General features: G+C 44.9%; 1 pseudogene; it reads left to right on the top strand.

Moving 5' to 3' along the window:
* Window positions 1–24,065: 24,065 nt before the first annotated feature.
* LOC139050808 (uncharacterized) lies at window positions 24,066–25,304 on the top strand (annotated as a pseudogene).
* Window positions 25,305–25,526: the final 222 nt, after the last annotated feature.

Here is a 25,526-nt window from a genome sequence, read left to right as displayed (position 1 = left end):
GTCTTTAAGTGTGAGCAGAACAAAGGCAATGTGAAAAACCGCTTCGAATGTATGTAGTATTATTGGTGGGCAGACAAACCTAACACATGGGAGATGCCCACAAAAAGGTAAAAAAAATTGAATGAAGGCAACAACTACAGCACTCTGTGAATGTACACCTGCATGCTATGTATTCGTTGAATGTTTGAAAAAATATTGCACACTTTCAGTCATGCATGTGCGATTACCTAGTGGCTTGCTAACAAAGCTCGCCTATGCATGAAGCTAGGAGTGTAATCTAGGGGGTCAATGTCACTTCTGTTAACTGGCAGAGCTTCATATGGAAAAGTAATTTTGCACAACTTGCACAAATCAGAAGTGAAATTGTCAAGACTGAAATGCAACAAATGTAATTATGCAAATGCCATGCCACACAACACATACATACAGTCCAGCCAAATGAACACTTGCATGACACCGTGTGATGTGGTTGCCGGCTGAGCACTCGTGAATGGCTGTTTCTCTCTATGAGGGGTACGGAAAAGAAAGATTAAAAAAGAACGAGAAACTTCCTATGTACCTGAACTGTGCACGCTATTATCGACTGCCGGGGAATAGGATTTTGTGGGAAGTCGATATATTACAAGAAAGGTTAAATGCACAATGCAAACACTGTACTACACATAAAAGAAACGATGAGCTGCATGAGTTGTGTGGCTGTAAAAGCAACTGTAATTTCCATTTTAACACGCTTCTATAACAATTGCAAGGTTTATGCTCCTCATGTGAGACAATGAAGTATTCGTGTTTCAGGTATGGAGTGTATGCACAGTCAAGTCAACTACAACGTGAAACCTGGTGCAGATGAATACTTGTATTACGTTTTGCTAATGCTGCCATAATTGCACTGCTATTCCTTAAACAGCGTAGTTACTTTTTTTGTCGCGCAGCTTAGAAGCTAGTGTGCTTCCGAAATTATGCAGGGCCTCCAAGAGCTGCATCAAGAGGTCGCTTGCTGCAGCAGGCTGTGGGGGACACCTCAAGAAGGGTAACCCTCGCAGCGGCAAGAAACGAGGTAGCCGAAAAATTATTGGAGGAGTCCCGCAACGTGAGATGGCAGTGCTGATAGAGTGTGTACGTGTAATTCAACCCCAGCGAATGAATTTTCGCCGCAGCCCAGTGCAGATGTGTAGTTGGTGAATAGAAATGAAAACAGGGAAAACGTTCCTACAATTTAGCACGTTAAGCAAACTAGTAACTCAAATGCAGAGACACAAGGAATGTATGTTACGAATGTATGAATCTTCATTATGTACGTAACATTTGACATGAGAAGTGTTGACTATTGTCCAGGGGATTCTGGAATGTGTTGCGCTTTTCTAGACGGTATGAACATAACGTAATGTGCAAAACGAAGTTGCGCATCACATGCAAGTTTATGCCCAGAAAAGTGAATTGAAGTCTTGTAACGAGCAGCTTGCAGTGCTTAGGCAGCCGCAATACCTTTTGTCACATGTAGTGCTGTTCAATGCATTGTTATTCATGTACGCATAGCTAGCATAAAATGCACTGATTTCTGCAATACAAAGTGATGAACCCTTTTATTGTTGTTTTCCTTTTGGGCATGAAACACCCCCAGCGGTTTTTCTTTCTCAGATATTGCAAACGAAATGCCAGTTTCTTTTTGTTTGTGCAGAAAGAAAAAAATATGATGCCACCTGCAATGGCAAATGCTACCTTTCTGTAGTCCTCAAATCACTGACACACAAAAGCAATGTCAAAGAAACGCAGAAACACATCAGTGTGTCGACGGCACTGAAAGGGTTCAGGTGATAGCTTATCAGGACCTCACGGCCTCCAGTATGAGTTTTATACACACTTCTGTAATCAGTTGAAAAGCACTGTGATGCAGCTACATGACATTTGCCAGACATATGGATAAGTGTAGCCTATCGAAACAGGGCGATGTTTATGTGAATAGACACCTCATAATTTTCACCAATTCCTTCCCCCCCCTGACCCCCTTTGGCATGGCTGAGAACCTTTCGTTATGAATAGCAATGTTGCACTTGCAACGGCCAAAATGCGAGATACTTTCTCCTGGTGTCAGGGGCCACATCATGCCTGCGACAACAGCAGTATTTCTAGTGGTTGTGCTTCCAAATATTGAAGCGTTATTACTGGAACATTCATTTAGAAAACATACATACATTTGACAGAAAATGCAAGATGTGCAAGTGGAACAATACAAAACTGTTTTAACTAGCTGTTAGTTGCATACCAATGTGTGCATAAGCAACCCTACATATCACAATGTTGCTTTGAAATTGAGTGCATTTGTTGCTTACCTATCGTCACAAGATAGGCACACTCTTAAGTATGGTAACATTGCATTGTTTTACACTGCACATTTGTCATTCTGTGGTGTTGACCTAACATGTATTGTACATGTGACATTTCATTGATGTTTGCCTGCTTGCAGCATTTTCCTGGGTCTTGCACTGACCATGCAGTCCTGCTTGTATATGCACTCTGTGAACTTTTCCCGGGTCAAGCATTCTGTTGTCAGTCGCCCCTGAGATTGTGTCTCATTTCAAATGTTCTCAAAAAATTTTGCTCTGCTCGCAAATGCATCAAGATGCCATGCATATCGCTGAACATCTGCACCCAAGCATGCTTTTCATTCATCTATAACGGCCGCTATAACTGTGCTGTAACCACACATATGGCAATATCTGAATCTCATGTGAGAGTCCATAAGGTCAAGCAGCCATTGTCGATTGCTTTGTAGCACTTAATGTTTTTATTGTTATTTGTGACGTCACATGTGTCCGTAGCAGCACACAGCACATGTAAAAGATTTATGCCAATTATGATGACAGAAATCAGCATGGAGCGACATATGATTGCATCAGACAGTTTTACAAACATGGCGTTGACAAGAACTGAAAAAAAAAAACCGGCAATGCTACATAACAACAGAGACGGACGACCAGCACATGACAATGCGAGGTACAGCTGTAGTTTTTATGAAACGAGACACCCGAGCGCGTTGCTAGTAAGGCAAATGAATAGCACCAACAATATCAATACAAATAAACATGTCAGTTGCAAAGCAGTGACGGGACAATTAGTAACATATGTAAGTACAAACCGCGCACTGTTAATGAATAAGTCCATTACAACTCATCACTGTTACCTGTAGAAATGGGAGGAAATTACACGACATCTGACTATCAATGCAATACATGCTTGCAGGTTTCGCACAGAACTTGGCTAGCACAGGAACATGCATTCCATTTTTATCGTGGATCGAGAGCTATAGTGCAGTAGCAGAAATAGTTGCACCAAAACCTACAGGTAAAAGGTGAATAGTACAGAGCAGCGAAACGAAGCTACGAAAGCTTTGTTTCGCAGAACAGGCTTGCATATGTCCTGGGTCGTGAGGTTGACATTACATAGAGTGCATTGTTCACTTGTCCATGTATTTAACAATCAGACATGTTGCAGTGCCTACCCAACAGTACCCCCTCAGAAAACAATACGTTGGTACGTCCTTGCAGTGATGCAAGCAGTACCGAGATTGAGAGTGCACACATGCAAGTAGGAGTCACAGTAGGCAAGCACTAGCAAGTTGACGTGATGTGCTGCCATTGCAACACTTCACCCAAATGCGGATGCAAACATCATTCGGCAACGTCACCATGGCGAAACAGCACTGGATGAAATCTATACAAGAGCAAAGTTGCGCTCGACCTACCATTAGGCATGCAGGCCATTTCTGCAGTATGTGAAACCAGCTGTTGTTCTACTGAACCAGAGGCACAGGCCAGACTTCCATGCCTGTCAAGTCACACCTGCACCACGCCAGATGATCAATCGCCGAGACCCTATGCAAACGCTGCATTAACCTGTCCGGGCTGGGCCGTAATAGACAACTTAGTCACATGCGAATTGCCACCTGTGCAAAAAGCACAGTTTTGTGCCGGTGAAGGCTAGCCATGTTCACTTACAATACATGGTTCAAGTGACAACCCCACTAATGGTTCATTAGATTGTCTACACGTTTTGCATGCCTGGCTTTGACCCAACCATACTTTTGTGTTCCCAGTGCAATTGCATCCAGTGCTGCTGCATGCTGGTAGAGCGAAAGTAGTAGCCTCGTTCTGTCCGTTACATTTTCGCATGATTTAATGACAGCAGGTCAGAACGTGGCAGCACATTTGTTAGGCGGATGTGTACGAAAGAGCCCAAGTTTGGATGAATGTGTCGGTGCTTGTGGCACTGCATGTGCATGTTTTCCCGTCGAAGACGACTGCATGTTCAGCAAAACTCTGCCTTTCACAGTAACATGTATAGAAGCATTGCTGATGAAAGATTTTTATTGCAGCAAACTGCTGAGCTGCGGGTGCTCAACGACCAGGTCGGCAGGCTGGCCGACGCCATGGAGCGGCAGGCCGACGCCCTGGAGCGGCAATTGAGGCCAATATCGGAGTTGGCCACAGTCCTGGCCTCATTTATAACAAATTACACACCACAAGTTTAGTGCTTATATCTAACGAATGTGTATGTATTAAAAGTTCTTAAAAATACCAGCACATGTTTCAAGGTTTACTAGTAATGTAGTGTGGCAATGTCACAGGTGAAACTGCCCCAAATTATTTTTCAGCAATTCTTGGAGCAAGTAACATTGCGTGTTAGAGCAGTCTGCAGCAGACATAATTGTATTTTGGATCAATTTGGGGCACAAAATATTCATTTTGATGCAATTTGGGGCAGGCCAATGTCAATTTTGGTGGAATAATGGAATTTACAGGGCACTTCGAAAGCACATACGTACATTATAGACCAACACGAAAACAACATTACAGTATGTAAAGAGGCAGCATTGTGCATGTTTTTCTGCATAAAGGCAAGAGCATTTGTGGCACTATGATCTAACTGCACATTCCCGTGCCATAGCTGATAACTGCAACGTTATTAAATCATGTGGCGCAATCAACGCGGTCACACAGCTTCTAGTTCACGATATGTCACTGCAGACGCAGAGAGCCGTGACCAACTCCGGGCTGGTGAAACTTCTAGCTATTCCAATCTGTTTTTACCGCAATAGCAATTATATGGACACTGTAGGCGCATTTCCGCCGTCGCTGTAGCCATGATGTTCCAGATTAATTCCAGGGGCTATAACGACGTTGCCGTGTACTGTATGCTGTAAAGTATGTGCGAGTGAAAGCGTGTGAGGATGGGTCGACGATGCCATTTGACGAACTCAACATTTAATGAAGTACATTCTAATTACAACCTCCCAAGTGTACGTACATGCGCCGGCCACTAGCAGGAAGCGCTGAAAAGTCTACTGTTGTGAGCGAAAAAATTCATGTGGGAGGCTCGTTGGCTAGGTGTGCAGCATGTGAACAGCTGTTCCCCCCTTTTTTATATAGAATTCCCTTCCTGTTCATGGCACAATCCTCTCAACATTTTTGTTTTTGGCGCAGTATGGAACAGGAATTCGCCTTTCTGTCAAGATGGTGCAATTGACAAAGGAGTTCCAACTTTGCAATAAAGTTGTGAGGTACCATGCACTTCCAGTGCTTTTCAAGTATGGATAGGCACCGCACATCTTTGTTGTGCCATTGGAGTATAGAAAAAAGCCGATTTTAAACTAATTCTTGCACCCTCACTGCCAACACATCACGTATACTTCGTGTAGCTTACACAAATGCATGCCAAAGCTATGAATTACATGGATTAGTAGTTTACGTCCGAGCCGCTAACTGATGTCACCATTTCTTCCTACGCTCATGCTGAAAGGAAATACTAATAAAGTGTTACGCACGCACACTTCTTTGCAGTACAAACGAGCATAACTTGTCGGTTTAAGTAAACCGCTCCTCGATGATGGGACACAAATGTGTGTCCGCCTCAGACAGAGGAAAAATCTCGTCATGTTAACGACTTCCAGCATAAATAAATCTCGATGTGTGTCACAATGTAACACACGTAGGAAACACTATGGAAGTATTCAACAACAAACTAAAGGGAACATGATGAATATGGCCAATCATTCAAAGAGGTCAAATTCTATTAAAAGAATTGTCGCACGACACCATTTGAGCAAGCACAGTAACAGCACAGTCCACATAGCATGTCTTCCAGTGCATACAGAACAACAAACTGTTGCCACAAAAGTTTGAGTGCGTTCCTTAACAGCTTATGCTATCGAAACCTAAGCTGCATGTTAAATAATTCACATGGACATAAAGGCGGTGGAAACTACGGCTTGGCAGTTGAACTGCATGCATTTTTGGTTTCGGTCATGAGTGAACATGACCTCGTAGGGGCACATGGAAATACCCGGTAATAAGAAGCTTGTCTTTGTCAGCCATGCAACAAAAATTGGACTTTCTCAGTCACAGCAATACAGGCGACACATTGAGATACACATGATAATGCAACATAGATCGTAACATATCATTTAACCAAATAAGGTGACCAGCGAATTTTGAAACGCACCTAAAAGCAAAAAACTTCGTATGATGAGCCCCACACTGCTTTTAACACAATGCTTAGTTTCCGTTGTAAATTCATTTTCAAAGTTGTGCAACACAATAGAAGGGAATGAAATTTAAATTTTGTCAGCCACTCAAACGAGGAACAATTGCGCAAGTTGCACTTTTTAACATGAACCGCATAGTTCGAGTTCGCAAAGGTATTGCAAAAATGCTGCCAATTTAATATTGTACATCATAAAGCGTACTTAATGTGCAGGAATGCTACGTAAGCTGTACCACGTTTGAAGGTCATTGTTGGGTGTCATTCACATTCAGGTACATATAATCGTGTTATGTTACACGTTTCACGTCGTGGCGACCTTCTTTCATTAAGCTTTCCGAAATTACCTGTTAGCGGATTTGTAGTAAAATTTGCCCCTATGTTAGCACAGGTGCCATTTTTCTTGTAATACCGCAATTTTTATTTCTTCTTAAGGTTCAACACATTTCAATGAGATTGCTGTGATGGTGATGTTACGCAAGCGACTTGTACAGTTTGGATACACATTAAATGGAACCTCTGGTGTTTGTGTACATTAGGATGTTTTAATATCCAAATGCCGCTGACATTACTGTTACCAGTGGAACGGCATAATTGGCTTAGAAGCTCATCCGTAATTTCAAATTGCGAATAAACCTTCGATTGCTCAGACAGAGTCAGCACTGCAGGATCGATATTTTTTGAGCCCACTGTGCAAGGCAGCTGACATGCCCAAACACAACACCGTGCGCTGCAGGTAGATAAAGAAAAGCATCGGTTGTGACGTATCTCAAAATGATGATTGCTGGCCATCGACTCGTGCGAAAGGGTCCTAGCTTCGTCGTTTGGGGACGCCAAGTGCAGAGTTATACATGCGTGGGCATGGCCCGGGAGCATGCAACCAATATTTGAGGTTCGTGATAAGGAAAACTAATTCATGTTTAGTCACATCGTTTGGCATGAACAATTAAAGTGCAAAAGGGAATGTATACTCAACATTTCTATTTCAAGGTCAGTGGACATAGAAAAATTTCCCAAGTTGCCCTTTCAGTGACCATTTTCAATTGGCTGTGAGAATGACCTCCCTATTAGAGGCTACAAAATGCTACAACTATTTAAAGAAAAGGTAGTACGCAGCACTTTCACATGTTTAGAAACTTCTGCAACATTGCAGGTTAGGAAAGTATTACACATTCACCTCGAAGTGACGCTTTTGTGTTATAAGAAGCAATCACGTGAGATTACATTCATAAAAAAATACTGCTCCTCCACATACGGTGAAGGTATGAGTCCCACTTTCATTGAGCAAAAATTGTTCTTGCAGTCTCCATGCATTACAATTGCTTCACGCAAACCTTTCGTCTATGTGTTTGAAGAAAGCTGTTGCTCCTCGAAAATGAGCAATTGCACACTACATAGCTCATACGAACACTTGCAATAGACCTCCTTGCTCTACAGTGGTGCAACAGAGTTGATACCAAGTTGAAAAGTTTCTGCCAAGGGAAATGCGAGACTGGACCTACTACCACGTCACTGCTATGATACTAATGGAATTTCACAAGGCCGACAGTACAGCAACAATTGAACAACAGTTCTGGATGAAGCATTATTGACAACAAAGAAACCACATGATGCATACGATGGTGTGGTGATGACGGCGTTACGACCACTGCACGTCAACCATGAAATGTTGAAGCTGTGTAGGAAATATGATGACAATGGCCTAACACACACACAGCGAGATGACATGATGATGGAATTCATGAACCTGGTATGCTGACAAAAACAGGATGACAATGGTGTCATCACGAGATCAAAGCCAATGATGGAGATGGTATTGTGCGATTCTGACTCAGAGATGCGGGCACAATGAATGCAACGGCATGACTGATGTAGGGTAGCAAAGTGGACTCAGTCTGGTTAAATTCCCTGCCTTTCCTTCTTCCCTTTGTCTCTCTCTGTCTTGTTGAATAATAACAGCTGATTTCACGGTATGACGACAACGGCATAGGCAGCAGCACGATATGCAATGGAAAGGCGGTGAGAGTGATACTAAAAATGACACAAATACGATGAAGTGACAAGAAAGAAATCACAACAGCATTAGGGGGATGAAGTAATGGCAACATCGCAACTGCATGCTATAATGCCATTACGCTATGATGCTGGGATGTTGCAATGATGAGCAACCATTCTTACTGCTCTCCTTTTCTCACTGTTCATGCAAGATGCACGGTGCATTACATTCATGTACTGCCAACAGAAAGCGAGAACACTACAGCTATACATACCCACACTGCACGACACACAGCCACACAGGTGTTGCGTCTCAGAGGCAGTAAAGTGCTAGCTTCACCCAAAACACAGCACACAAGCAAAACTGCGAGTACGCGTACCCACACTGCACGACACACAGCCACGCAGGTGTTGCGTCTCAGAGGCAGTAAACTGCTAGCTTCAGCCAAAACACAGCACACAAGCAAAACTGCGAGTATGTGTACCCACACTGCACGACACGCAGCCACACAGGTGTTGCGTCTCAGAGGCAGTAAACTGCTAGCTGCAGGCAAAACACAGCACACAAACAAAACTGCGAGTACGTGTACCCACACTGCACGACACGCAGCCACACAGGTGTTGCGTCTCAGAGGCAGTAAACTGCTAGCTGCAGGCAAAACACAGCACACAAGCAAAACTGCGAGTACGTGTACCCACACTGCACGACACACAGCCACACAGGTGTTGCGTCTCAGAGGCAGTAAACTGCTAGCTTCAGCCAAAACACAGCACACAAGCAAAACTGCTAGTACGTGTACCCACACTGCACGACACACAGCCACACAGGTGTTGCGTCTCAGAGGCAGTAAACTGCTTGCTGCAGCCCAAACACAGTGAAGGAGAAAAATTGGGAGTAACTGTAGTCCCACCACACGGAGCACAGTGACGCACATGTGGCGCCGTGCCGGAAGTAAGCTCATTGTGCATAACTTTCTAGCTGTCCAGTGCGTGACGTTGCGCTCGACGGCGAGCTCGCTGAATGTGCAGCAAATGTGCATTGCGGCTGATGCCATACAGTGCAATTTGCCTGTCCCGTGTGGCCTTTCCCCTTGCGTACAGCGTTCTGCCGCCACGGGTCGGACCGCCGTCATCACTTGGCAAGACGTCTTCCTGGTCGTCGTCGTCATCCTCACCGGCAATGTTGCTGTCGTCGTCAAGAAGCGGCTCGCTGGCGTCGAGACATAGGTTATGCAGCGCTGCACAAGCCGCGACAATTTTTTCCGCTACAGCGGGGCAGTACTGCAGCGCACGATAACGCTGCAAGCAGCGGAACCGACTCTTCATAAGGCCGATGCAGCGCTCCACCACAGACCTCATCGACGCGTGAGCTTGATTAAAACGGCCCTCCGGAGACGATAGCGCGGGATGTCCCGGAACCGGCGTGATGAGCCATGGCTCCAGTGGGTATGCACTGTCGCCTGCAGAATAAATGTAGCGCAGGAATTGCGCCGAATTCATTATAGACATTGGCTGTGGTTCACAAGCGCGTTTATATGCATTTATGTACTCACCAAGGAGAAACTCTCCTCTGTGGACGATTTCGGTGTCGGCGAAAATGCTCCGAAGGGCTGAGCCACGCCATACGTATGCGTCGTGACACAAGCCGGCGAAGCGAGGGTCGATGGCCAGCACTCACATGTTCGAGTCGCACACCTGTGAATTGCAGTATATCAGTAAATTAAGTTGCTGTCGCGAGTTGGGATTTTGTATATATCATGAGTACATTAGGTAGAGCGTGCTTATCACCATGGTGTTCAGCGCGTAGTATCCCTTCCTACACCAGTACGTCTGCTTCTCGGCTGGGGGCAGGTCCGGGCCGGCTATAGCGATGTAGGTGACGTCCACGCATCCCACGACGTCAGAGATGTTGCCGCTCCGCAAGAAACCTTGCTTGACGAGCGCTATCTCCGATCTCGTACGCGGAAACGACACCCAGCGCTGTTCGGTGCCGACACGGACGATTGCTTCCGTTACCGCGCGAACGCAGCGGCTGACAGACGGCTGGGAAAGCGATACGGTGGCTTCGCTACCGACAGCCGTTTGGAAGCCACCGGTAGCATTAACCTGAAGGGCGCAAATCGCCTGATCTTGAACGGTGAGCCCTTCTCTCTCGCGCGCCAGGTCGTCCGACAACTACTCGCACAGCCACATCGCCGTCGTTTTCGAAAGGCGAAAGTGCCTCCGATAAGACTCGTCGGACATGGCGAACGGGTCCCGTTGTTCTCGAAGTCGCCTCTCTCCTCCGTTATCAAAAAGCAAAAAAAGCAGGCTCGCATCCATCGTAGTGCTGCGGTCTACTCCAAACAAAGGAATCGCAGAAAGATCCGTTGATGCCCGGTGACTGTTTGAATCACGTGAACGCGCCGAAGCATGTTCAGTTATCACACAAAACGTGAAGAGTAAGTGCAACACCACTGACGTCAGTCTGACGTTTCAGAAAGGAACCGGAAGCTAGGAGCGCCGGTCGTCATCGTCATTCGTAGACCTACAGCCAATCAGCGGCGGCCGAAGTGGACAGTCCACTAGGTGGACTCTTGCAGAATAGCCCCCCAGTTCAACACTATACAAAGTATCCAAAACAACTTGGCAATATTTTACAAAAAGCTAGAGGGGCTGCAAGAAGAGTACACAAAGCAGCTAAAACCACCATAAAGTAAAACAAACTCATGGTGGTCAGTAGATCTAAAAATAGAAAGGGAACGAGTTCGAGCATTGAGTGGGCGATATCAAAAGGCGACTGCAGACATTCGAGAAATACATAAAAAGGAATACTACAAAGAATATGACACTTACAATAATATGCTTAATAAAGCAAAAGATAAAAGTTGGAACGAATTCATTTCAGCCACATCTAAAAACCCATTCAATCTGCCTCACAAGTTGGAAAATGACAAAATTAAAAGAAAGGTAGTTTGATCTAGTATAGAAAAAGAAAATGGCTAAAATACACCAACATTACAAGAAACAATAGAATATATTTTGGAAAAACTATACCCTCTGAGAAGTGAAGAGATAAATTCAGATTACAAGGATATGGAAACATTACAAAATAGAGACCTGGGCTCCGAAGATGAGGAAGACAAAGACAACAGAAAGCGCACAAATAAACAAAATAGACAACTTTCAAAGGCAGGCACCAATAGTTCACCCGCCATTTACGCAATCTGAAATTGACCCAGTCATAAAAAACCTCCATAGGGACGTAACCCCAGGACCTGACAACTTTCAAGCCCCCTTCATACCGGCATTATATAGAAAACACAAGATTTTTTCTTAATTTTTTAAAGGCATGTTTAAAATTGGGATACTTTCCGAAGATGTGGAAAAGTTCAAAGGTCATTTTGATAAAGGTAACTCAGAAGAAAAAGTTGGAGCGTCAAAATACAGACCAATAGCAATAAATTCAACTTTAGGGGAAGTTTTAGAAAAATTGAAGAAAGATAGACTACTTTTTATGTTCAAGAAGAACCTCCTACATCGAAGACAATTTGGTTTCAAACATAATACTTCCACAAATACCGCTCTTTTGGAAATTATTAAAAGAATATTCGAAAGTAAAACAGACATGAACAACTGCATTGTGGATTTTACTTGATATCAAAAACGCTTTTAATGCAATTCGGGCAGGTATTATCAGAAATTTATTAGAAGAATTCAAATGTCCAGTAAAGTTGTCTCAATAATAGTAATAGCATTAAGAAATAGGAAAATTATATCTGAACAAGATAATAATAAAATACATAGAACACTTTCACTGGTATCTCCACAACGTTCATTATTGAGCCCATTGCTCTCAGAATTTGATGACGGCAAAATTACTAAATAGTAAACTTCCAGAGGGCACATACAGTTTAGCATTTGCTGATGACATTTCAGGTGTAGTTAAAGGCAAATCGAGGAATGAAATAGAGCACAAAGCAAATAAAATAATACATGATTTGGACAAATGGGCAAATCAAATGAGAGTGGAATTCAATGCTGACAAATCACACTTCATTACAATAAGTAAACAATACGAGTGATCCCGCACAAATAAAAATGGGTGGAAAAGCTTTGTTTCCTTCCACATATCAAAAATAAAGTGACAAATATAATACACCACCTAAGTAAATTTACAGGAAAGGAAAAATCTTTTCAGCAATCACAATAAAAGAAAACTTACATTAGAGGGATAGAAATGATGATATTGTATGCTAGTCCAGTTTGGTACAGTCAAAAGACAATAATAAACAAAAAACTAAAATCAATCCAGCAAATTCCTCTCATTCTAATCACCAAAGCCTTCAGAACCGCATCAAATTATTCATTAAATATATTATCCAACATTCCGCCAATAAATTTTAGAATAGAACAAGAAATAGAGGTTTACGAAATACTCAAACAGGGAAAAAACTTCATTTGGGAAGACAGAATATTCACACAGAATGAGATAACAGAAAAATATGATCTATGGGAGTTCAACCCAGGTGGAAATCTCTCCTTTCCATCAATAGGTGAGGAAGATAATGTAGACGTTCAGATTTTTACAGACGGCTCAAAAAGGGAGGAAAAAGTAGGGGCAGCATTCATTGTCTATAATTCTACGGGAGAGTCAATAACAACGAAACAATTTAAGTTGCCTTCATATTCGCCTAACTGTGAAGGAGAGGCCATGGCAATACTTAAGGCTGCTGAACACATCCAAACAAATTGACAGTTTTTCTTGCTTACAGGCATTGAGTAATGCTAAATATAGTAACCCATTCATTGTCGTGTTGAATAAATTGAAGGACACTTCTGGAAAAATTATAACATTTTCATACGTGAAAAGGCACAAAGAATAAAGAAAACGATTCGGCCAACTTACTAGCAAAAGAGTGAAGTGAGCGGCGAGAACCATTACACTTACCAGTGACCAAAAGGGTTATAAAAACAACTAAACAATTCACTAAAGAACAAATGGAACTAAGGCAAGAAGAGGGGAAGAATAGTTATACCTTCCAATGGATAAAGAACTGTAAACTTCTTCCTGAAGATTTTATTGCAACCTATTATCCTTCGCAAGCGATTACTGGACATGGGAGATTCCCATTCTATTTCGAGCGGTTTAGTATCAGGGCAACATTAAATTGTGTGTGCCAAAAACCTTGTTGTAGAGCATTGGTAATATATGCATTGGTAATATAGCATTGGTAATATATATGCCTCCATGGTAATATATGCGCAACATATCACAGATATCGGCCAAGCTTGTTTCCTTGAATTCTTTGGTATGGGCTAACAACTAAGGGAAATGCATGCGCATAAAAAAAGCACACTAGCCGCTTTTTCCGCCATCTTGCCCATATTTAAAATGGAGGCCATGCCCTATTCAATCACACAGCCAGGGCAGTGGCCAATTATAATGGAAGCCGATGGGAATCCAGGATGTGTCCAATCATCGGCCATCGGCCTCTGCTGATAGGGTGAAGCACGTTTTCACGAGGGAGAAAGGGCGGTGGTTGAGAGAGATTTTCTAAAGATGATTGTTAGATATGTGCTGCACCAAAGAGAGTATCGAACGAGAAATACAGCCTGTGTACCGTCGGGACCACACGAATTCTCGGTGTCTAAGTTTAGGATAACTTAAAGGGATATGGACACAAAATCTGAAAGTTTTACGATAATACAGAAGATGACTCCTCAGTGTGCGAGTACACCGAAAACAAATAGTCACTTCGCTCATTTTTCAGCGGATGGCTTTATTTTTGGCGTTTTTGGGAGCGCGCGCAACGGCGCCTGGCCCAAGCAAGTTGGAAGGCGTGCCGTCACGACACCCTCGTTGGATAGCCAGCCGGCGGGCCGCGGTCATTCGAGGCGCACCGCCATCGCGAGCATGGATTCGGGTTCTGGTGCCTCTACCAGCGATGAGTACACGTCTGTAGACGAGGACCGTTCCAACTTAGCAAGAAATATAACCGCTTACGGTTACGAGCCTTCCGCGATAAAGAAGCAACAAATACCTACATATCCGATTACAATCGTAGCGAACATTTTGACAGAAAGAATCATTATGTGTAAGTCTTCTACAGTTAACTTTAACAAAACACAAGAAAGTGGTTCTCAAGGATCACCCCTCACTACGACATTATGGTATCTTACTATTTCAGAACTTCTAAATACAAAAATTCCAAATAATGTCACCATAGGAGCTTTTGCAGACGATGTCACCTTAACAGTCAAAGGCACTAGTAGAGCACACTTAGAAAGAATAGGCAATGAAGCATTACAGAAACTCTATCAATGGGCTAACAATTATAAATTAAGTTTTATTCCTCGGAAATGGGAATCCATGGTTCTAGGAAATAAATACAAAGGTAAACCACCAAAACTACAATTACGCAACGATATAACAAAGAATAAAGATGAATTAAAAATTCTAGGTGTGATTTTTGACAAAGGACAAACCTTTATACCACATCTGAAAGAGGTTAAATACAAAATCACTCAAGTGACAGCCAAAATATCTCAATTCAGTAAAATAAATTGGGAAATGAAACCTAATCAATTAAGACAAATCTATATAAAAGGCATAGAAAGAATGATTGTTTGTAGCTCTCAAGTATGGCACAAACAACATGCCCACATTATAAGGAAACTAACATCTATACAGAGTATTTTTAATAAAAATATGCAAGGGTTTCAGCATAATCTCAAACATGGCTCTTAACGTCATATGTAACGTCACCCCTATACACTTAACAATAGAAAAGGAAAGCGCTTTATATGACATATTCCACTAAGATAGCAATTTCATATTTAAAGGAAACTATTTCAACAAATCAAAGTGACAAAATAGACTTATGGCATACACACCCTGCTGAAAGAGTCGCACTAGACTACAGAACTGAATCAATCAAGACAGATTACAATATATGTACGGACGGTTCAAAAGATCGTGAAAAAACTGGCGCAGCATTTATAGTTATTACAAAAGAACAAAAGAAAACAGCATTCACGAACAAAAACAATTTTCTCTTCCAGAATACTGTAGTAACTTTGAAGCAGAGACTACGGCTATATTAGAAGCAATAAAATATATATAAAATCAGAAAGAGCGTAATCATTTCCAAATTTTAACTCACAGTCTGTCTACGTTGCGAGGTCTAAAGAATCCGTATAATAAAACCCATTCGTAAATAAAATAACAAAGGAGATAAAAAGCTATCTCTAAATCATGAAATGACATTAACATACATAAAGGGACACTCAGGAATAGTAGGTAATGAAATTGCAGATGAGCTGGCAAAAGCAGCATGGAAATACGGCATACAAATAGCATTATCAATGACAAAATCCTTCCTTAAAACCTTAATATCTAAACAACGCACAGAAAAATGGAATAATTATTGGAAGAACGCTAATAAAACATATGCAGCAGAATGAATTGAAGACGTTGCAAACATACCTGTACATTTTCCATTAAACTACTACACTACATAAGCTGTCTCCGGCCATGGAAGATTCCCGTATTATTTTTTGAGACTTAAAATCAGAGAAAGGAAAAAATGGAAATTTGGTTCTGTTGCAGAAAAATTTGATCATTATCTAACTACATGTACCGAAACTAATGAAGAAAGAAAAGAGCTGAACAAAATTCTGAAAACTAACAAATTACCTAACAAACGGGAAATTATTAGTACTCCTGCAGCATTAAAGTAATTGAGGAAATTACAAGTAAAATTAACGACCACATGTATACACACAATATACAGCCATTGCACAACAAAAAAATCAAGGAATAAATAAAATAATCACTAAGAGTACCTCTAAATAAGTAATCAAATATTTAAACACATTTACTCAAACAAAAAAAGATTAACCATATCTTTCTAATACTCTAATGATACGAACCTTAATAACTTCAACCAACCTCCCAGTTTTGATAAAAAGAATTTTAATTAAGAATATCGCACATAAGTACAGTAAAAAGAAAATAATTGAGGAAAATCATTAACATAGGCATTTTTAAATGTCAGTATATACAAGTAAAAAATTCGCACAAAGATTGTGATAACGAAAGAACAAGATGCTTTAAACTTAAACGACCTCACCACACAACAAAATATTGAAGAGGTCATTCATCTTGAATGATAAAAAAAATTCAATAAATAAGTTAAGTGTCAAAAACTACAGAAAAATTGTGTTCAATTTTTCACTAGAAGTGAACCTGCCAGCTACCAAAAACAAGACAAAATCCAAACAATCTCCTTAAAAATGTATTCTTACGATTATTTCGTCAATTAATCGCATTATTGTCTGCTAGACAGCCATCATATAAAGAAATCTTAATTTATTCATCAAAATATATATGTATACACACATGCGCGAGTGCATATAAACGGTCACTTGCACATAGCGCAAAATATTTAATTAAGACATTTTAAAAATACTCATTGTACCATTAACCGCAAAAAAATGGCAAGAAGTGGCATGTTCACACTATGTGATTCCGCAAAAAAAAAGGTCGACAATGCTATAACAACTTTTCTTCCCGGTATGTTCATATTAGATGATTCCGTCGGGAGACCAACCAGTAAACAACCTCAGAGATCTCTCCTTAATAAGGAAATTGATGCGAACAATCATTTTTGGCTAAATGCTAAGGTGAATAAAAGCTGAAAACCACAAGTTCAGCAGCTTCATGGAACGTGATTCCGCTGGAAAAGGAAAATCGGTTCAATGGCCCTAAATATATAAATCGGAATGTTCACGTCGTGTGGTTTCGCCAAAAAAAAAGGAACTGGGTATGTTCGCCTAGGTGCTTTAGCCCTCAAAAGAAAAAAACAACAGAGGAACCTCTTACTCAATTAAACTACACGGCATGTTCATCGAAGGTGATCCCGTCGGAATTCATCATGGGCAATCATGCATTTGTTTTTCAGCTCGCGTAATTTCCGCCACCCCCCCTCCCCCAAGCAGAAGAAAAGTCCAACGGGGCATGTTCGCTTTAGGTGATTTCGCCCTCAAAAAGCAAAAAAAAAGAGGAACCTTTTACTCAACGGAACTACCCGGCATGTTCACCGAAGGTGATTTCGTCGGAAGTCTATTATGCGTATTCATGCATTCTTCGGTTGACGAAGTCGACGACTTCATAACTTCACCATGGGCAAGCACCCCTCACATATTCGGAAACCGGCAGGTTCACAGAAGTGATTTCGCCGGATACTTGTAAAATGTCATATTTCAAATACACAATGTTATCTACAAATCAATTAGGGCATGTTCACAATAAGTGATTCCGCCACCACAAAAAAAAGAGGAAATCAGTAATAACAATGTGGAAGGCTACTTCCACAAATCTCGTGTTACTAAAATCCACAATAGAAAAGAACACCCCAGACCGTTCCAGTACAAAAAAATATAAAAAATTATGACATGCACAGCATAGGCAATAAGACCTAGTATTTGAAAATGCTGGCAGTTTCACCAAGTGATATATTCATAAAAAAGAATATCTCACCCTGGTTATCTACTTAATTAGCAATTGAAACTACTATTCACTCAAATTATCTATACATATATCATAAGGAAATTAAATCCAACTAAAAAGTCTTTCAAACCTTGAGATAATTCACCCACTATATATATGCATGTACTTATGTGTATATATACATAAATATATATACACAGATGTATATGCATATGAAAAGATCTGTTGAAAAATACAATTCTCAATAACCAAAATAACTAAAATCAAAACTGGGAGCAAAAGGGAAAAAAACACGTGTAACTTTACTCATATTTATATACACAATTTAGAGGTACTCAAAAGTGAAACACAAAGTAGTAAAACTATTTAAAATACATTACTACTACTACTGGAGTCTTCCCCGACCGACTCATTACATAACGTTTCTACACTTTTAACAGTTTTACCCTTTTACACAAAGAATTTCACACCGTCTAAAAGGAAAGACGGGACAATTAAAACTTGAAAAGAAATCTATCACTTGCCTCCTACTTAAATATGTTGTCAAGCGTTTTGCAGGTAGACAGGGAAAACCAAGAAGCATACAAGAATGACGCCATCTGTATTGAAGAATCAAGCCCTAACAAGACAAGAAAGCACGAAACCAGAAGACAAGACAATCAATAATAATAATATTTGGGGTTTTACGTGCCAAAACCACTTTCTGATTATGAGGCACGCCGTAGTGGAGGACTCCGGAAATTTGGACCACCTGGGGTTCTTTAACGTGCACCTAAATCTAAGCACACGGGTGTTTTCGCATTTCGCCCCCATCGAAATGCGGCCGCCGTGGCCAGGATTCGATCCCGCGACCTCGTGCTCAGCAGCCCAACACCATAGCCACTGAGCAACCATGGCGGGTAAGCCAATCAATTATCCAGAAACAAATTACAGGAAAACATCAATCAAATGATATTCAATAAATGCCCCTGAATTCCTTGTCCGTTCCCTTGGTCGTGGCCAGGCGGATAGTAGCTCTACCCCCTTTCACCTCTCTTTTTTTTCTTAATTTTTTTCTTTCATTCCTTTATTCTTTCTTTATTTATTTTTAATCCCGTTATACTTAGTGGCACGGGACGGGTTCAGTTCTTTTCATCACTACATTATTATCTTTATTTTTATTTATTTAATATTTGTATTTTTTCCTTTCTCTTTGCCCCACTTTAACATACATCGAAATAGTTAGTTAAATGGGGTTTAATGGCGCAAAACCAGCTTAAGCTATGCTGCGCCAGGAGGAAGCAGACGACGAAGGGAGCGAGCGGACGCATCTCACCTGGGTTTCGTGTTTTTAGAGCGCAGCTCTTTGGCGTCCGTTCCTGGGTTTCGCGTCGGCGTTGTCGTCGGCCTCGTAACCAGCTCCGCCCCCCTTTCATCCCCCCAGCGCTAGCAGCGACCGACTGATACCGCTGGATGCCGCTGACGCCGCTAGAGATTCAAGATAACGTGACTGCATAGAACACCGTCGCCGCCATGCAGAAAGAGGACGAAAGGGTCCCCCCCCCCTGTTCTTGTGTGGCGGATAGGGGTTGAGTCACTATCGGCGTCAGCGGCATCAGTCAGTCGCTGCTATCTCTTCCCTCCTCCCTTTATCGTGTTGTCCGCTTGCTGCGCGCGCTTCTGCCCCCATCGTTTGCCGCTGGGTGTACACGCCGCCCCCCTCCCCCCTCTTCCTGCGAGTCTCGGGTTGTGGGAGAATGCGGGAGAACATCCCGTTCCTCTCGCTCGTAACGCGTCCCACGGCTGTGACAACCTCGCGAGGCACTTGTATAGATCTCGTCTTTGAGAATCAAGCATTGGTGTACCAAGTCGAACATATATCAGCCTATTTCTCCGACCACAAAGCTTCCTTCATGACTGTCAAGAACTGTTAGTGGAGTCTTTGTTAAAGGACTACGTGTGAAAAATAAAAAAAAATTCTGTGATAGCGCATACATGTGTTGCTCGATTTCTTTGCCTCAATCTATCGAAAAGGTGAAACAGCTTATTTGCTGCGCTCAAATTTCGCATTAGGAAGTAACGTAATCGTCGGTAATTTTTTCTTTGAACGGCCGCATTTTTGAGTCGCACCCTAATGAAAGTGCATCGACCGGATGCATGATGTTGTGTGGACCACCGGGAACCCAAATTCCGAGGTAGGGGACCGCTTTTTCCGAATTTAGGACTTTTGTGTGCCGAGAGGGGCGTCCGCCGCTGGGCCGAACGTCGACTTCGGCCTTGGCCGGTGAATTGGTGGGCCCTGCCCGAGCCTCGGTGAAGCCGCCAGCGGAACATCGAACCATCGGTGATTACGCAAGTAAGCACTGACCTAAGATGATTACCGCTATGCGTGTAGAGGTGGACGGCATGGAAATTTCGCCGGACCAGTGCACAAGATCGCAAGGCTGGAAAACTGCCGGTGAGAGAGTCAGGCACAAAGGCATGGGCAAGATAGGCCTAAATCCCGTACTTCAAACGAGCCAAGATGGCGCCAAGGCCACGGCTGATGTCAACAACCTAGGCGGTGGCGCCACTGGCAGCGATAAACGTCACTCAAGGGCGAAACGCATAAACAAAGGCAAATTGTTGAAAGGCGCGCGCATGCCAAACTTGTCGCGCGGCGACATAAAAATCGTGTTACGACCGCGAGGCGGGCTCCACGTGAGTGACGTGACTCGTGTTGAACTAAGTCGTGCAATTGCGGCGGTGGCACAGATCCCCGCCAATGAAGCAACTGAAGACGTCGTGTGCCCCAGCCTACAGCAAAATATCGTAGTGGTGAGCACCTCCAAGGGAGAGCACGCCGACCGATACGCTGCAGTAGGATGGATCGACATACGCGGCACGGCGCACGAAATAAGTACCTACGAAACGGCCCCCCACGGCACGGTGAAAGGCGTCATATGGGGCATCCCGATCGAGGATACGGCCCAGGAGATTCAGGACAATGTTGTGCACAAGCATAACCCAACGGCCCTACAGGCAAACCAAATCGGTAAGACTCGATCAGTGGTCATTGCTTTCGAAGGGCACACAGTACCCAATTACGCGAGCTACGGTAATCTTCTCACGGAGTGCACATTGCACAGAAAACAAATCGACGTATGCTATACGTGCGGAAGAGTGGGCCACAGAATGGACGTGTGCCCGGATCCTTCGAACACGATCTGCCGAGGGTGCGGAATCTCCAACCCCGCCGATGACTACAGATGTGTCCCGAAGTGTGGCCTGTGCGGAGGCAAACACCTGACCCGACACTTGAAGCCCGCTTCAAGACGCCCTACGTCGTCCGCCGGCGACGCTGGGAACGGCGCCGAGCAGAGGAAGAAAACGCCGGGAGAAGAAACCGAGACAAGAGAGGTCCTGCAGGCGGACCCCGCCGTAGCGCCTCCAAACAACGGGGCCGGTCACACACGCCAGACCGCAGCAGCAACAACAGTGGCGGCAGAAACGGCCGCCGGAGTCGCTCCCGCTCGAAGACACCATCCGGTGGCAGCAACGGCGGCGGCAACCGCCACTCGCGCTCCCGGACTAGTTCGAGATCCAGGGCCAGTTCAAGGTCCCTAAGCGAGTCAACTGGACGCCGAGGGATCGCCGAGAAAAAGGTGGGCTGGACCAACAGGTCTCCCATCGCTCGAACCAGCGACACCGAGTTCCCACCGCTCAGCCCCTCTCAACCCATTAACTCGCAAGCGAATCCGCAAAAGGACAGTAGCGATGTGTTAGAACTTAAGAGGATCGTAGAGCGCCAAAACGCGCAGATTCAGGAGCAGAACGCCCAAATACGGGCGCTTATGAATCAGATCGAAGCGTTGGCGAATAACGGCAGTTCGGCAAATGCTAGCCCCCAAAACAATATCACGGCGGCAAACAACGCCGCAGGCTTGCGCAGGTTGTCGCGGAGGGACCCCCCTTCGCCCCGCCTAGGGCGGGTGGCGGGAGAGGCTGGGGTTACGCAACGTGCATCAAGTAATCAAGAGGCGATGGACGCCGAAATGAGCCCCGCGAGCGGAGAGGAAGCGACGACCGCAGAGACCGCGACCACGGCAACGGCACAGATCCCGCGAGAAGGAGAGCTGACGGCCATTTTGGCCGCAATTTCCCAAATTAATGAAAGACTGAGCAAAATGGACGCCCGACTCGAGGCTGTCGAGAGTCAGCCTCTGATGCGATCGGTGAAGCGCAAGCGCCTAGCGTCAAAAGTAGCCTGAACAGCGGTGAGGAACCACTTCGCGTCCCCGAAAAAGGAGCAGTCTGAAAACGCCCGAAGTGGCCAGCCGGCGCAAGGCGGTGAACGCGATGCGGCGCCGCTTTCAAAGATGCCGCTGCGACGAGCTACGAGCCATTTTCCGCAGCGACTACAGCAGAGCGCTCGCGGCATACCGGCGGGACGTGGCGCGCGCCAAGGAGGAGGCGGACAGGGCACTTTGCAGTAAGTGCAGCCGGCGGTCCCTGTTCCAAGCCCCCTTCCGCCTGGCGTTCGGGGCCGCTCGATCGCGGGTAATGCTCCCTCCGCTGATGAGACAGGACGGCGGCCAGACGGAGAGCGTCCTCGAGTCGGCCTCGCTATTACTGCAACACCTCTTCGCTCGCGACAGGCCCGAGACGGACGAGCCCGAACCTTCCGAGATCGGCGCGGCAGTCGGTCGGCCGTACGCCACGGCGGAGAAGGAGAGGCCATTTTCGCGAGGCGAAATACAGGCCGTGTTAAGCAGAATGCCGCTCGGCTCGGCACCCGGACCCAACGTTACTTGACTAGCTTGAGTTTTAAAACTCGGCGCCGTTGCGCGGAACCGCCACCCGCCCGCGCCTTCGTGGCGCTGCAGTCGCGCCCGGCTTCACTTCCTCACTGGCCGGCTACGCGGGCGGGCCGGACTAAGCACGCGGAGGAGACGGATTCTTCGATGCGAATGCGTCTTTGTCTACCTGCTCGCTGTTGACGTTTGGAGAGCTCGTCCCGACGGGCTCGCGCATAGCTTGCTGTCTTTCGACTCGGACGATCAACGCTTTTTTCCGCTGTTCCTTGGCCTTCTACCCGTGCGCGAGAAGAGGCTCTCGCAGCACAAGATGGTTTTCGCCTCGCCCGGAGAGCGCCCGCCGCGCGTTCGCCACCGTCGCCACGCCAGTTTGAGCCTGGTCACACGCGGCCCCGCGTCCCTCGACGAACTCCGGGCAAGGGAGGACCTGGAACTCCATGCCACTCGCATGCTGGGTGAGTGGCTCAGTCACCGGGCCACCTCCGTCGATCTGGCTGTGGTCCTCCCCCCCCCCCCCCCCAGCCTGCGGATACACCAGGAGACGCCTCGAAGCCGGCAGCCCCCGAGGAACCCTCGGAGCCCCTCGAGGACGGTTCCCAACACATGAGGAGCACCATGGTTCAATCGCGCTCCCTTTCTCTGACGGCGAGGACATGGACCTGTCCAGTTCCAGAAAACGCGCTCGCGATAACAGAGAGCGACGACGAGTAGGCTGCCCCTAGCTCGGAGCAGTACGCGGCAGCCAGCGACCCCATGGAGCAAGCCCTTCAGGTAAGGGCGACAGCCACCTCCTTCGCGCCTCCTCCGAACGAGGACGCGCCTGGCACCACGCCCGAAGCGCCGTCTGCTCCCGATGGCGGCGCGTCCTTCGCAGCGCCGTCTGCCAGCAGTCCGGCTGCACACAGGAACGCTACCGATGCGATGGAGCTGGCAGAGGAGACAACCACTGTTTTGTCGCCGCAGGGCCCCGTGCACCCCGCAGCGCGGTTCTTGAAGGACCCGCCACGCCAGACTGCTCCGCGGCTGAAGCCAAAAGGGAAGAAGTGTTTTTGGAGCCGCAGTGCCTATTCTGTGGACCAGACCACAGGATAAACTCTCACTTTATTCTGTGGACCAGACCACAAAATACACGTTAGCTTTATTTTGTCGGGTAGTGCGTAGTTCCCCCTGTCGGTCGGTTGCGCTAACGAACATTGAACGATTGGGATGTGCGCTGTCTAGTGCCTGCTTCGGAAGTCAGCACGTCGTTGTGCTGTGCGTTGTATGCCATGAAAGTGGGAGGAACGTTCTCCTCGTTTGAGGAACTCCGATCGGCAATAGCCGACTATGAGCGCACGGTTTACGCCGAATTTTGGATTAGTAAGTCGCGAACCGTTCACGCTGCAAGAAAGAAAGGCATCACACGCCCCATTGACGAGAACCTGACCTACTACAGTTTGACGTACAGCTGCAAGCACGGCGGAAGAACGCACAAATCCAGGTCAACAGGTGCTCGTCCTAAACAAACGTAAGTTATTGACTCCTCCGCATGTTAAATTCACTTTATTGACGTTTTACGAATCGTGAAATAATGGCGTTGGGAGGGTATAGCATAGTGCAGGAATGGCGTACACCACGTGGAAAGCCGTGAATCCATGTGGCAGGAGGAATGTAACTTCACTGCTCCTATGTATCTATTTTATACAGGACATACAAGATCAACTGCCCGGCCCACATTTCCTTCCTTGCCACAAAGATGGGAAATGCTTGGAAGTAATTGAAGTTGTTGACCAACACACTCACACGTTGAGTGAGGTATGTCTTTTACACTGCCATTCAATCAACAAATTAGTTTCCCTTTATCCTATAACTGTACTTTAATTGAAAACTACAAATACTACCCGCTATGCTTTCCTTGATATGTGTTGGCTTCATATGGTTGCGTCTAACAAGAACGCTAAGGCCCTCGGTCAATTCTTTCATACAAAAAATGTGAATACATGCAGCAGTAGATGAGCTCCTGAATTCGTTCTTCTTCCTTGCAGAAATGTTTCCAGCACCTGCCACGCCAAAGAAGACTCAACGAAGAGGAAACGGGAGAAGCGAAGAAACTTCTTGCACTCAAAGCTAATAAGAAATGCATACAAGGGCACTTCTTCAATGGTGGGAAGAGAATACTGCGTGACCTTCACAATTTAACAACAAAGATACAGGCGGAGAAAGTGAAAGGCTCAACGCTCGACTTCATTGCCTCCCGTGTGCAGGAATCTGGCGGCATTATGGACATGCTTGTAGATAGTGATGATGTGCTGATTGGCCTTTTCTACCAAGATAGTGACATGAAAAAGGCATATGAGAACTTTCGAGAGATTGTTTTTGTTGATGCCATTCACAAGACTAATGATAAACGGATGCCATTGTATGTTGTCGTTGTGGAGGATTCCAATGGTGAGAGTGAAATAGTGGCATTGATATTGTGTGCAGGTGAGGACGAGGCAACATTACAAACATTGTTTTCAAGGTTTAATGTGAACAACAGGCCAACCACGGACACTAAAGTTATTATGACTGACAAAGATTTTGTAGAAAGAAAGACCTTGAAGAATGTGTTTCCCTGCGCAGTGAGCACTATATGCTTATTTCATGTCCTGCGAACATTTAAAAGGGAAGTGACCATAGAGAAGATGTCTGTCACTAGTCAGATGAGGATGCACATTCTGGAATTATTGCAGAAGTTGTGCGACTCTCAA

This window comes from Dermacentor albipictus, chromosome 10, assembly GCF_038994185.2.
Source record: "Dermacentor albipictus isolate Rhodes 1998 colony chromosome 10, USDA_Dalb.pri_finalv2, whole genome shotgun sequence".
Taxonomy (NCBI): Eukaryota; Metazoa; Arthropoda; class Arachnida; order Ixodida; family Ixodidae; genus Dermacentor; species Dermacentor albipictus.
This window is presented reverse-complemented; position numbering and strand designations above follow the sequence as displayed.